Source organism: Tachyglossus aculeatus, chromosome 4, assembly GCF_015852505.1.
Source record: "Tachyglossus aculeatus isolate mTacAcu1 chromosome 4, mTacAcu1.pri, whole genome shotgun sequence".
In the NCBI taxonomy this organism is placed as follows: domain Eukaryota; kingdom Metazoa; phylum Chordata; class Mammalia; order Monotremata; family Tachyglossidae; genus Tachyglossus; species Tachyglossus aculeatus.
In genome coordinates, this window is record NC_052069.1 from 50,284,313 (window position 1) to 50,299,524 (window position 15,212).

The window sequence follows — 15,212 nt, forward strand, 5'->3', positions numbered from 1 at the left end:
TGAGCCCCACATGGGACAACCTGATCACCTTGTATCCCCCCCTCCAGCGCTTTGAACAGTGCTTTGCACATAGTAAGTGCTTTACAAGTGCCATCATTATTATCATTATTATGTGGATTTTTAAAAAATGCACAAACTAACTTGGGTTTCTGGCTGTCCCATTTCTGCAAGATTCTCTTGGTTTTAGTACTTGTGCTTTGTGCTAATGAAGATCTCCGGAGCTGCATTATATTTTCTTTTTTCTATTTTGTAAATCTCAGTGCCTCAAACTAGGCATTGTATAATTAATTATACCATTTATAGTCAGTCATGCATAGAATTAGAATATGTACATATTCCAGTAGCATCTTGAAATTATCGTTTTGGCTTATATCAATATAAGTTAATGTCTAACCTTACGCACTGTCCTCTAGCAAAGAACTGTCTTGCTTCAGAAATTAAAAAAAAATGCTTTCCTATAAAATGAGAGCATTTTGCATTTGAATTTAGAAGTTCTTTGAACTCTAAGAATAAAATCTTTTAATACTCTGGGTATGGAACCATTACGCATTCAGGGATTTTAATTTTATGCTAATAGTGCAACAAGCTTTACATTTTCCTTTGCTTTATTTGTATTTCCTAAAGACAATTTAATGCAAATAATCCCCTCATATACTGCATTAGAGCATTGAGGATGGCAGGTCCATAATTAAGATTGTATCAGCATTTCCATTATAAATCTCTACTACGCATAGTTTATAATTTAATTGCAAAAATTCACCGACACGCAACTTCTCTGGCTGGAAGCAGTATTTTCCTCTCTTTTTTTTAATCACCTCACTCACTTTCATACCTCCTCCCTCTCCCTCAAACGTCCAAGTGACGAAGGACTATTAGGTTTACCGATCCCCTCTCAGGGTCACACCTGGAGAGTTTCCAGTCCTCTACCAGTCATGACTAAAGGAGGAAGAGTCGAGCAGAAGCAGACCCATTCCATTCCTAGCTTGGCCAGTGGCTAGCGAGTGGAAGGCAATCGGCTACAAGTCAAAACTCACCCGTGCTGGGCAGCAGCGGTGTGGGAGAGCGTCGAGGGCGGAGACTCTGGTTTACTTCACGGAAGCAGGTGATTATTTTTACCAAGAAAGTTATGTGGATTCACTACCAGAACTATTGCAGTTGGAGAGTGGGGCCTTCCGAGAGATGTGTCTGTGGTGTCTCTGTGGGTCGGACCCGACTCGACAGCATAAGACGACGATGATCCTGGACAGGTTAGTCAGCTCAAAGTTTTAGGATCTAATAATAATAATGATGATGTTGGTATTTGTTAGGCACTTACTATGTGTCAAGCCCTTTCTAAGTGCTGGGGTAGATACCTGCTTAATCGGGTTGGACACAATCCCTGTCCCACACAGGGCTCGTGGTCTTAATTCCCCAATTTACAGATGAGGCGCAGAGAAGTGAAGTGACTAGCTCAAGGTCACACAGCAGACAAGCGGTGGAGCTGGGATTAGAACCCAAATCCTTTTGACTCCCGGTCCTGTGCTTGATCCTCTAAGCCATCCTGCTTCTTGGAAGATTTTAACACCGGACAGAGACTCATCAGTGTTGGTAGAGCTTATACTTCGTACTTCCCTTGAATCAAGTACACTGCATCGCACCAAGTGGTGCTCAGGAAATGCTACCATTACAACTACTGATGTTAATGATAATAATAATGATAGTAATAATAATAGTATTGGTGAAGTGCTTATTACGTGCCAGGCACTGTATTAAGTGCTGGGGTTGATACAAGATAATTGGATTGATCACAGTCCCTGTCCCGTGTGGGGCTCACGGTTATAATCCTCATTTTACAGATGAGGAAACTGAGGCACCGAGAAGTTAATCGACTTTCTCAAGGTCACACAGCAGACAACTGGGGGATCGGGGATTAGAACTCAAGATCTTCCGACTCCCAAGCCTGTTCTCTTTCCACTAGGCCTCACTGCTACTGCTGTTACCACGACTACTAGTACAGTGCTAAATGCTTAGTACAGTGCTCTGCACACAGTAAGCGCTCAATAAATACGATTGAATGAATGAATGACTACTACCATTTTTTTTTAAAATGGTATTTATTAAGCATTTACTCTGCACCAGGCACTGTTCTAAGAGCTGGGGTATAGTTACAAGTTAATCAGTTTGAACACAGGTCACGTCCCACATGGAACCCACCTTCTTAATCCCCATTTTACAGCTGAGGTAACTGAGGCACAGAGAAGTGAAGTGACTTTTCAAGGTCACAGAGCAGACAAATGGTGACGCTGGCATCAGAACCTAAGTCTTTCTGACTCTGGGGCCCAGACCCTATCCTCTAGGCCACGCTGGATCGGGAAATGGAATGATTAATTCTGGACACACTTGCTGTATTTCCATTTGACCGATGGTGACCCAAGCAGGCTGGAAGAACCCTGTTATCCTAAATTTCAAGAGCACTGGATCAGAAGTGCTAATAATAATAATAATAATAATAGTAATAATGATGGCATTTATTAAGCGCTTACTATGTGCAAAGACTGTGAGCCCACTGTTGGGTAGGGACTGTCTCTATATGTTGCCAACTTGTACTTCCCAAGCGCTTAGTACAGTGCTCTGCACACAGTAAGCGCTCAATAAGTACGATTGATGATGATGCAAAGCACTGTTCTAAGTGCTGGGGAGGTTACAAGGTGATCAGGTTGTCCCACGGGGGGCTTACAGTTTTAATTCCCATTTTACAGATGAGGTAACTGAGGCCCAGAGAAGTGAAGTGACTTGCCCAAAGTCACACAGCTGGCAATTGGCAGAGCTGGGATTTGAACCCATGACCTATGGAAGCCCATTCCTGCTGCAGTGCTAGCTCTGTGACCTGGGCAAATCGCTTAGCCTTCGTGGGGGCTCCTTGAGAAGCAGCATGGCTCAATGGAAAGAGCACGGGCTTTGGAGTCAGAGGTCATGGGTTCAAATCCCGGCTCTGCCAATTGTCAGCTGTGTGACTTTGGGCAAGTCACTTCTCTGGGCCTCAGTTACCTCATCTGTAAAATAGGGATTAAGACTGGGAGACCCTTGTGGGACAACCTGATCACCTTGTAACCTCCCCAGCACTTAGAACAGTGCTTGCACATAATAAGCGCTTAATAAATGTCATCCTTATTATTATTATTATTATTCTTAAGGCTACAGAATACTAGAACTCCTCCATAGGTCTCTGCATTACAAGTGGCCAGTTTCTATACCAATGAAAGCACAACTTTTCCTGAAAGAGTACTGGAAGACTTTCCCACTTCTCCCTTCTTGAGCTGTATATATTCAAGAAGCTTGTCTTAAATTATTTTAAAAGATAGATGGGAGAAGAATTGATTCTTCCCATTCTTCAAATGTTCCCCGCCCCCCTGCCCCAAACACTCCCATCTTACTACAGTGAAGTGAAAATGATTTGTCCTTTTCATCCTTCTCTATAATACACAAACACCCACATAATCAATGGCATTTATTGAGTTCTTATTGCACGCAGAGCACCGTACTAAATGTTCGGGTGAATACAATGCAACAGAGTTGATAGGTTCTATGCCCACAAGAAGCTTACACTCTGTATCAGATGAAGAAATAGCTCATTGTGGGGAGGGAATGCATCTGTTTATTGTTATATTGTACTCCCCAAGCGCTTAGTATAGTGCTCTGCACACAGCAAGCACTCAATAAATGTGATCGAATGAGTATTTATGGAATCTATGCAAGCTTAGAAAACAGTCTATGTGATAAGCCCTCTCTGTCCCAGGTTACAGAAATTAGTCCCACTTGATGGAATCCTCTTTCTCATCCCTTTTTCACCAGGTTTATCCATCTGAGATAAAAAGGGAGAGTAGGAAAAAAAAAAACAGCGAGTTTCTCTTCCGGCGTTGGCACATAAATCATAGCTAAATCTATCCTTCAAGCATCTTGGCAGGATCAGGTGTTCATTAATAGTCACAGTCGTCATAACATCCTCCTGTAGATTGGTTTTAGGTCATGTTGAGCTTTTTGCACTCAAATTTAGAGCCAGATTTCTGTAGTGGAGAAAGGCTAACCAGCCAGATGTTGAACCGTGCCTAATCAACTTTTTTCAACTTAATTTTATCAGCTGTATGAATGACAGAAAAAGAGAAGCAGAGGAGACAAGATATAGTGCTATGCAACTTCTTCGCTTCCCTCTCCCATTTAATCCCAACCTGTTAAATTGAATGTGTGGTACGTGTGATGCCATCTCACCTGTAAGTGTTCTAAGTATTAAAAATTGACCCACTCTTAGGATAAGGAATCCCTTTTTGATATTCTTGACTCTCCTTCTCTGTCACCTGAGTTCCCAAGTTCTTGGTGTGGGACGAGAGGTTGAGAGAAAAGAACTTCTGAATTTTTTTTTTTAAGGTAATGAAGCATTTGGTTGAGAAAAAAATTCAGATGATTGTCAAATAGTTTGAATTAAAAAGTGAAATCTATCACGCTGCTAGGTTGATTGCTTCTAGAAACCCGGGGGGAAAATTGGGAAGACTTTATAATTTAAAAAGTTGATGTTAGGTATTCTGTGATGATAATATATTGAATTGATAAGGCTTTTCTTGCCAAAAACCTCAGAGGGGTTTATGGATTTTCGAAAGAGACATCTTCAAAATGTTCCTGCGAGGTGAGCATTATTGGCTCTCCTTTTTAGGTGAGAAAACAGTCCCAGAAAGATTAAATTTGAGCTCAAGGCCTTCCTAGCAGAAAATAGGAAAGGAAGAATACTTTATCTGTACCAAAGTCTTGCCTTGTAATATGAGCTTTCCATATGTATTTGTAAGCAGTTGTGGATGTAACACGTACAAGATTTTGTTGAGAGCAGTTCTGGAGTCTCCTTTTGAGATTTTCAAGAAAATAAACATATACCGGCCCTTTTCAGGGAGAGGCTACATGAAGCGATATCTAGAGGTTAAGGACTGGAATTAGTGGCTTCTTGGAGTCTTTTCCAGCCCTGCAATTTATGGCTGTATGGGGCACTGTTAAAAATTACAGCGTCTCTCAGAATTTATGGACAAGTAGAATGGTTTTCATATTACCATGGAGATTTAGGTAAATGGTGTTTTTTTGAATTTCCATTGTTGAAAAGTTAAGTTCTCACAACCCCGACAAAAACTACTGCACAGTCGTTCATTCATTCATTCATTGGTACTTATTGAGAAGCAGGGTGGCTTAGTGGAAAGAGCACAGGCTTGGGAGTCAGAGGTCATGAGTTCTAATCCCGGCTCCACCACTTATCAGCTGTGTGACTTTGGGCAACTCCCTTAACTTCTCTGTGCCTCAGTTCCCTCATCTGTAAAATGGGGATTAAGACTGTGAGCCCCATGTGGGATTACCTTGTATCTACCCCAGCGCTTAGAACAGTGCTCTGCACACAGTAAGCGCTCAGTAAATATGATTGAAAAAAAACCCAAATACCATTATTATTATTATTTTTTTTTATTGAGCACTTACTATGTGCTGAGCACTGTACTAAGAACTTGGGAGAGTATGATATAACACATTTTATGATATAACAGACACATTCCCTGCCCACAACAAGCTTATAGTTTAGAGGGGGAGATATTTCTACACTGTAATTAGTCCTTCAATCTGTAATTTAATTTTTTGTCTGTCTCCTCTAGCTAGATTGTTAGCTTCTGGAGGACAGGGATCAAGTCTAATATTCTTTTTTTAATAGTGTTTGTTAAGATAATAATAATAATAATTATGGTATTTGTTTAGTGCTTACTCTGTGTCAATCACTGTTCTAAACACTGCGGTAGATACAAGGTGACCAGGTTGTCCCATGAAGACTATGAGCCCCACATGGGACAACCTGATCACCTTGTATCCCCTCCAGCGCTTAGAACAGTGCTTCACACATAGTAAGCGCTTAACAAATACCATCATCATTATTATTATTATTATCCCCATTTCACAGATGAGGTAACTGAGGCACAGAAAAGTTAAGTGACTTGCCCAAGGTCTCACAGCAGACAAGTGGAAGAGGCGGCACTAGAACCCACGTCTTCTGACTCCCAAGACAGTGCTCTTTCCTTTAGGCCATGCTGCTACCATGTGTCAAGGACTGCTCTGAGCAATGAAATAGATGCAAATCAATCAGGTCAGACACAGTCTCTGCCCCACGTGGGGCTCACAGTCTAAGTAGGAGGGAGAAGAGGTATTGGATCCCCATTTTACAGGTGAGGAAATTGAGTCATGGAGAAGTTAAGTGATTTTTACTAGGTCACACAGTAGGAAAGTGGTGGATCTGGGATTAGAACCCAGATCCTCTGACTCCCGGGCCCCGGTTCTTTCCTCTAGGCAATGCGGCTTACCCTCAAGGTGTTAGAATACTAATTCTTTTGTATTCTCCCAATCATATAATAATAATAATAATTGTGGAATCTGTTAAGTGCATTTAAGTAAGACCCACCCTCTGCTTGCAGAGGGTTGAGCAACAGAAAACCCTCTCTAGACTATAAGCTCGTTGTGGGCAGGGAACATGTGTGTTTTTTGTTGGACTGTCCCAAGTGCTTTCCACAGTGTTCTGCACACAGTAAGCCCTCAATAAATACAATTGACTGGCTGACTGACAGAAAGGCTCGGGGAGAAGCAGGGTCTGACGGGAAGAGACCCGGCTGGAGGCTGGGATGCCTGGCTTCTTGGAGATGAACAGAGCCCGGTGAGAGAACCCAGGCAGGGCTGACGATCCCCCTCTAGGCTGTAAACTCGTGCTGTGGGCAGGGAACGTGTCTACTAACTCTGTTATATTGGACTCTCCCAAATGCTTAGTACAGTGCTCCTTGTAAAGTAAGTGCTCCATAAATACCAGTGATAGATTGATTCCCCTGCTAGACTCTAAGCTCACCTTGGGCAGGGAATGTGTCTACCAACTCTAACATATTGGACTCACCCAAGTGCTTAGTCCAGTGCTCTGCACACAGTAAAGCGGTTAATAAATACCATCAATTGATTAATTCATTGATTGATTCCCCCTCTAGGCTGTCAGCTCATTGTGGGCAGGGAATGTGTCTACCAACTCTGTTGTATTGTCCTCTCCTAGGTGCTTAATCCAGTCCTCTGGATTCATTCATTCATTCTGTCTTATTTATTCAGTGTGCAAAGCACTGTACTAAGCGCTTATCACAATAAGCACTTAATACCATTGATTGATTGATTCTCCCTCTAAACTAAGCTCATTGTGGGCAGGGAGCGCATTTACCAATTCTGTTACATTGGACTCTCCTAAGTGTTTAGTTCAGTGCTCTCTGTGCAGTAAATGCTCAGTAAATTCAATCAACTGATGGTTTCCCCTCTAGACTGTAAACTCACTGTGGGTAGGAACGTGACCTAGCGGATAGAGCACGGACCTGGGAGACAACAAGCCCCGGGTCCCAGTCCCGGCTCCGCCACTTATCTGCTGTATGATCTTGGAAAAGTCACTTAAATTGCCTGTTTACTTGTTTTTGTGTCTTTCTCCCCCCTTTCTAGAGTGGAAGCCCAGTGTGGGCAGGGATTGCATCTCATTTTTGCTGAATTGTACTTTCCAAGCGCTTAGTACAGTGCTCTGCACACAGTAAGTGCTCAATAAATACAATTGAGTGAATGAAGTTCTTAATATGTGCCAAGTACTGTACTAAACTCTGGGGTAGATACGAGCAAATTGGTTTACGTACAGCCCCTGTTCCTCTTGGGGCTTACAATCTCAATCCCCATTATACAGATGAGGGAACTGAAGCACAGAGAAGTGAAGTGACTTGTCCAAGGTCACACAGCAGACAAGGTGGAGAAGCCAGGATTAGAACCCACATCCTTTGACTCCCAAGCCCGGGCTCTTGCCACTAGGCCCTGTTGCTTCTCAAGTACAGTACATTGCACACAGTAGAACTGAAGAGTTCCAATTCCATATTTTTGATCTTGGTTGCTTTCTTTTATCTGAGATGTTGTGAATCAATCAGTAGTATTTATTGAGCACTTCTGTGTGCAGACAGTGTATATATGTTTCATTACTTGGTCCTAAAGTCCACCCTTCTTTTTTCTTTACATATTTTCTAGGTAAGTTCAAAGGGAATTATAGGTGAATTTCTTAGCAGCCTTTGACTCTAGACAAGTAGGAAAACATCTCTGGACTCTGGAAAAATCTTCAAATAAGTCCCACCCAAGGTTTGAGATGCTTAAAAAGTTAGTGTGAATGAACTTCTAATCACCTGGAAGACAGGGAAAAAAAAATGGCTGCTAGGGATTTTTTTACTTTTTGTCCATTCAATCTGTGCCACTTTGAAATCAGTTTTCAAATTTCTATAGTTTTCTCACACAGAAAATAAAAGAAAACAGATTAAACTGACAAAATTCTGGATTACTCTGGCAGGATTCTTATCCACCATTCGACTGAGCCCACTGTTGGGTAGGGACTGTCTCTATATGTTGCCAATTTGTATTTCCCAAACGCTTAGTACAGTGCTCTGCACATAGTAAGCGCTCAATAAATATGATTGATGATGATGATGATGATGACTGTAGGGAATTGTTGTTTCTTCATTGTTGCTGATGAAGTCAGGTATTTCTAGGAGCCTAAACGTAGCATTATTTACCCATAGCGTGTTCAGATTTTCAGCACAAGAAATGCATTTTGAAAATTTTCATAGAAACGTAGTCCTTTGAAAAGGGTTGGCAATATGTCAACTCCTGCATCCTTTCCACAGAATGAAGCTAATATTTTTGATTTGTGTTGGCCAGATCTGAGTGAAATCTATGAATTATGTTGGCTCTAAAGATATCTGCTAAGCTAGACTAACTGTAGGAAATATCAACAGTTTATGTTTGAAATTTTGAAATTCAAATTGTGCCTCTTTGCCTTCAAAACCGTCATGTTCAAACGTGATGCAATTTCAACCGCATGTTTTGTGCTTAGGTTCTGAGCAGTGATCGGTGGTATTTCTTGAGTGCTTGCTATGCACAAAGCTCTTGGGAGAGTACAGTGCCACAGAGTTGGTAGATACAAGTAAAGGAAATAATCACTCATGTGGGTATGTCGATCAAACTTCTCTTTGAGAAAATCATTTTTATACTTTTTAGTAAAGCATATTTCTGATACGAGATTTATATTCCACATTATTTCAAAAATATACGCCTTTTGTTTTAAAATTTCTAGTCAAACCAGAAAAGTTGAAACCTACTTAGCTTGAAATTAAAGTTCAAGAAGCAATTTAGGCACATTTTATGGCAAGAAAATATATGTGTTTACCCATGTTTGGAGTTGTCACTTAATGGCATTTTTTAAGACTCTCCGCTACATGACCATGTTAAATACTAAATTCTTTTTGAGAGTATTGGAGTACATAAATTAGGTTTCAAAAATTACTTTATTCATCTTTAAAGTCTTCAGTGCTTCATTCCCATTAACAAAATAGTCATCAAAATTAAAATTTAAAAGAAATAATCACAGTAGGTCATATTTTTATTAACTGGAGGTAGAAAATGAACCCGCCTTATACAGAGACTGAGTTAAGTCTGCTTAGAGGCTGGGGATGATGTGTTTTAATTAAGGTAATCCTTATTTGCATCTAACAAACAGCATTGCTACTTAGAAATTTAAGACCTCAGTGATGCATATTAGTATATTACCTCAACAAATCTAATAGAGATTTAATACTCATTTTTGGAGTAGCAATCTGTCAAATTAGAAGCATTTGCATAGCAAATTTCAAGGATGTTATTCTTTGCAGTTTTATATAATTAAGGAACACACTAAACATTAAAATTTCATAATTTTTGTGGTGCTGGAAAGCCTACTTTGCTATTAAACTGAGCCTCCTTTTCATCTGCACAATAACAGTGTGAAGAGATCCAGATTTTAGACAGACATCATCAACGTAGAATCACTTTTTTCTTAAATCTCGGAGAGATGCTTAATGTGTTTACCGGATGTTTTGGCATTTGAAATGAAATTTTGAAGATTGTTCCAGTAAACCATAAGGAGAGTATTTAATATAAAGAGCATTTATGGAGAGTGTTTCATCAATCACTTAAGATAAATTAAACTGAGTGTAGCACCTCTAACTTATTAAGTGAATATGACCCACATCCTACAAATTAAAGAGATTCTGTAATTGTGGTATAGGAAGTTTCTTGCTATAGTCAGTCAAGAGTGTTTTACAGTATTAATAGTACTTGAAAGCAGTTAGAGTAATGGAATAAAAGACCCATTTTAATTAAGAATGACAACTCAACTCTCATGGTTCCCCTTATTTTAATGTTTAAGGTAAGGTAATTTTTGCTGTACACTTTATTACGCCACAGAGAATTATTTTTAAAAGTGTTAGCTAATGCTCAAGAGGCAGACTCACCTGCTGTCACTTGAATTTTGATTGAAATGAACTCTTCTGCAGGGCCAGATCCTTGAGCGGAATTAGTACAGCATTCTGCGTGGAGGAAGTGGTCAATTCATTCATTCATTCAATTGTATTTATAGAGCGCTTACTGTGTGCAGAGTACTGTACTAAGCGCTTGGGAAGTATCAATTGGCAACATGTAGAGAAGGTCCCTACCCAACAACAACAAATGGTATCGATTGAAATTCATTCAATCATACGTGTTGAGTGCTTACTGCTTGCAGAACACTGTACTAAGAGATTAGAAGAGTGCAATATAACAATAAACAGACACATTCCCTGCCCACAGTGAGCTTGCAGTCTAGAGCGGGGGAGACAGGCATTAATATAAATAAATAAATTATGGATATGTACATAATGATAATGTTGGTATTTGTTAAGCGCTTACTATGTGCCAAGCACTGTTCTAAGTGCTGGAGTAGATACAAGGTAACGGGGTTGTACCCCGTGGGGCTCACAATCTTAACCCCCATTTTACAGGTGAGGTAACTGAGGCACAGAGAAGTGAAGGGATTCACTTAGTCACACAGCCGATAAGTGGCGGAGTAGGGATTAGAACCCACGACTTCTGATTCCGACGCCCGTGCTCTTTCCATTAAGCCACACTGAAGTGTTTCATTCATTCATTCTAGACTGTGAGCCCACTGTTGGGCTGGGACCGTCTCTATATGTTGCCAACTTGTACTTCCCAAGCGCTAGTACAGTGCTGTGCACACAGGAAGCGCTCAATAAATATGATTGATTCATTCATTCAATCGTATTTATTGAGCGCTTACTGTGTGCAGAGCACTGGACTAAGCATTTGGAAAGTACAAGTTGACAACATTTAGAAACGGTCCCTACCCAACAGCGGGCAAATTGGAAAAGGTGTAAGGGAAAGAGGAAAGATTGAAAAGTAGGGTGAGGGAGAACGCAGAGACAAAAGAATGATTTCTCTCTGTGCTATGACTGAGCTTATTTCAATCAAGGCACACACCATATGCTTTGGAAGGTCCAAAGTCCATATTAACCAACAAACAGCCACTGCATGGCATTAGAAGAATCCTAGAACAAGTCCACGATTAGAAACAATTTCCTCAGTATAGTTCAACACAGAAGCCCAGGTCTTCACACTCACATTTTAAAGATGGCCCTGATTGCTTTCTTACCTTACAAAGAACAATATTACGGTGAAACTTCTGTAGATATGCCTATATTGACAGGCATATTTACCTCTCCATGTACATTTCTTCAAATGTTAACAAGAGAAGATTTTTTTATGGTATTTGTTAAGTGCTTACTATGTGCCGGGCACTGTACTTAATACTGGGGTAGTTAGAAGCTAATAGGGCCAGACACAGTCCATGATCCCCATCAGACCTGCTTCCTTCACACCTTATCAAAACTCTCTACCCCTCCCTCCTTCCCTTCCTAACAGCCATCTTCAACCATTTGCTCAGTATTAATCCCCATTTTATAGGCGAGGTAGCTGAGACTCAGAAACGTTAAGTGATTTGTCCAAGATCACAGAGCAGACAAATGGTCGAGCCGGAATTAGAATTTAGGTCCTCTGACTCTCAGGTCCGTGGTTTATCCATTAGGCCACACTGCTTGCCCTGTGGTAGAGTAAGCTCAAATTCTGTTAAAATATTACTCTAGTAACTAGTAAGTACATGAAATACTTACTGCATTCTAAGTCCTGGAGTAGGTACAAGGTCATCATCTTGGATAAAATCCCTGTTCCACACAAATTTCACAATCTGTCTTAGTGTCTAGACTATAAGCCCTCTGGACTGTATGCTCCATGTGGGTGGGGAATATGTCTACCAACTCTGTTATATTGTACTCTCCCAAGGGCTTAGTACTATGTTTACTGCACACAGTAAAGACTCAATAACTATGATTGATTGATTGTCAGTTTTACAGATGGGGATCCTGGGGTTCAGAGAGGATAGGTGACTTACCTAAGGTCACACCTCAGGCCAGTAGCTGAGCAGAGACTAGAACCCAGGCCTCCTGATTCCCTAGCCCGAGCTCCTTCCACTAGGCCACACCAGTTATTTGTCTTGTCTTATGCTGTCGAGTCATCTCCGATCCACAGGGACTCCACGAACACATCTTTCCCAGAAAGCCCCACCTCCATTTCATTCATTAATTAATTCATTCAATCATATTTATTGAGCACTTACTGTGTACTAAGCGCTTGGGAAGTACAAGTTGGCAATGTATATCAATCAATCAATCAATTGTATTTATTGAGCGCTTACTGTGTGCAGAGCACTGTACTAAGCGCTTGGGAAGTACAAGCTGGCAACATATAGAGACAGTCCCTACCCAACAGTGGGCTCACAGTCTAAAAGGGGGAGACAGAGAACAAAACCGAACATACTAACAAAATAAAATAAATAGAATAGATAGGTACAAGTAAAATAAATAGAGTAATAAATATGTACAAACATATATACAGGTGCTGTGGGGAAGGGAAGGAGGTAAGATGAAGGGGATGGAGAGGGGGATGAGGGGGAGAGGAAAGAAGGGGCTCAGTCTGGGAAGGCCTACCACCCCTTTGTGGTCATATACATGGGCTGTTTGGGGAGCTATGTTAGTATGAATAAGTGGTACTTATTGAGAGCTATGCGCAGAGCGCTTAGGAGCAGAGTCCAGTAATAATAATAATAATAATGATGGCATTTATTAAGCGCTTACTATGTGCAAAGCACTGTTCTAAGCGCTGGGGAGGTTACAAGGTGACCAGATTGTCCCACAGGGGGCTCACAGTCTTCATCCCTATTTTATAGATGAGGTCACTGAGGCCCAGAGAAGTGAAGTGACCTCATATAGAGACGGTCCCTACCCAACGGCGGGCTCACAAGTCTAGAAGACTGTGCATTTGCAATCGCTCTGGTATTGTATCCACAGAGTTTTCTTGGTAAAAATATGGAAGTCGTTGACCATCGCCTCCTTCTGCACAGTCAACTAAAGTCTCCACTTTCGATTCTCTCCCACGTCGCCGCTGCCCAGCACGGGTGAGTTTTGACTTGTAGCAGATTGCCTTCCACTTGCTAGCCACTGGCCAAGCTAAGAATGGAATGGACAGGCCTCTGCTTGACTCTCCATCCCATAGTCGAGACTGGTAGAGGACTGGAAACTCTCCAGGTGCGATGCTGAGAGAGGACTGGTAATTTACTTACTTCCAAAAGCCTAGTATGAATTAACCTGAAAATATTAATTGGCAAGTAAAAGTAGAAATATTCTCATTATGTCATTTATATCAGAAGCAACATGGCTTAGTGGATAAAGCATGGGCCTGGGAATCAGAAGGACCTGGATTCTAAGGTGGACTCTGCCACTTGCCTGCTGTGATACCTTGGGCAAGTCACTTCACTTCTCTGGGACTCAGTTACCTCATCTATAAAATGGGAATTAAGACTGTGAACTCCATGTGGGACATGGACTGTGTCCAATCTGATTAGGTTGTAAGTCACTTCACTTCTCTGGGACTCAGTTACCTCATCTATAAAGTGGGAATTAAGACTGTGAACTCCATGTGGGACATGGACTGTGTCCAATCTGATTAGCTTGTATCTACCCCAGCGCTTAGTACAGTGCCTGACACACAGTAGGCCCTTAACAGATACCATGTGAAGTGGCTAGACCACAGGCCCGGGAGTCAGAGGGTCATGGGTTCCAATCCCACCTCCGCCACTTGTGTGCTGTGTGACCTTGGGCAAGTCAGTTCATTTCTCTGTACCTCAGGTCCCTCATCTGTTTAATGGGGATTGAGACTGTGGGCCCCGCAGAGGACAGGGACTGTGTCCAACCCGATTCGCTTGTATTCACCCTAGTGCTTAGTACAGTTCCCGGCACGTAGTAAATGTTTAACAAATCCCACTATTATTATATTATTATTGATAATATATTCATTATATTACATATCAACCATAGATTTCTTATGTCTTAGAACAAAGCCTGCACTCCTCGCTCGTCTAATACTACCTCGATCTTGTGCATTTTACTGCCAACCTCTCGCCCACTTCCAGGCCTTGCCATTTCATAGCCGACAATCACTCTCCCCACCTTCAAAGCCTTATTGAAGGCACATCTCCTCCAAGAAGCCTTCCCTGACCAAATCCTCATTTCCTCTTAGCTCACTCCCTTCTGCGACACCCTTGCACTTGGATTTACCCCTTTTACTCAGCCCTCCCACAGCCCCACAGCACTTATCTACACATATATTACTCTATTTATTTTACTTGTACATATCTATTCTATTTTATTTTGTTAATATGTTTTGTTCTCTGTCTCCCCCTTCTAGACTGTGAACCCACTGTTGGGTAGGGACCGTCTCTATATGTTGCCAACTTGTACTTCCCAAGCGCTTAGTACAGTGCTCTGCACACAGTAAGCGCTCAATAAATATGATTGATTAACTGATTGATCTATAATTTATTTCTATTAATGTCTAGACTACAAGCTCGTTGTGGGCAGGGGACGTATCTACCAACTCTGTAATATTGTACTATCCCAAACACTTATTATAATGCTTTGCACCCAGTAAACACTCAATAAATATGGTTGATTGATATGTATTTTTTAAGTAATATCATATCCTACTTCTTGGAGAATCAACATCAAGGGGTATAATAATAATGGATGTGTTAAGCGCTTACTATGTGCCATGCACGGTTCTAAGCGCTGGGGTAGATACAAGGTCATCAGGTTGTCCCACCTGGGGCTCACAGTCTCAATCCCCATTTTACTGATGAGGGAACTGAGGCACAGAGAATTTAAGTGACTTACCCAAAGTCATACCGCTGACAAGAGGCA

General features: G+C 41.3%; 2 non-coding genes across 2 annotated transcripts; one reads left to right on the top strand and one right to left on the bottom strand.

Annotated features, from left to right (window-relative positions):
• Positions 1 to 886: 886 nt before the first annotated feature.
• LOC119927910 lies at positions 887 to 1,024 on the top strand. Its single transcript, XR_005450875.1, has one exon. It is a non-coding gene; the product is annotated as a small nucleolar RNA SNORA7 (small nucleolar RNA).
• A 12,397-nt stretch (positions 1,025 to 13,421) lies between these two features.
• Positions 13,422 to 13,559, bottom strand: LOC119928000. Its single transcript, XR_005450962.1, has one exon. It is a non-coding gene; the product is annotated as a small nucleolar RNA SNORA7 (small nucleolar RNA).
• Positions 13,560 to 15,212: the final 1,653 nt, after the last annotated feature.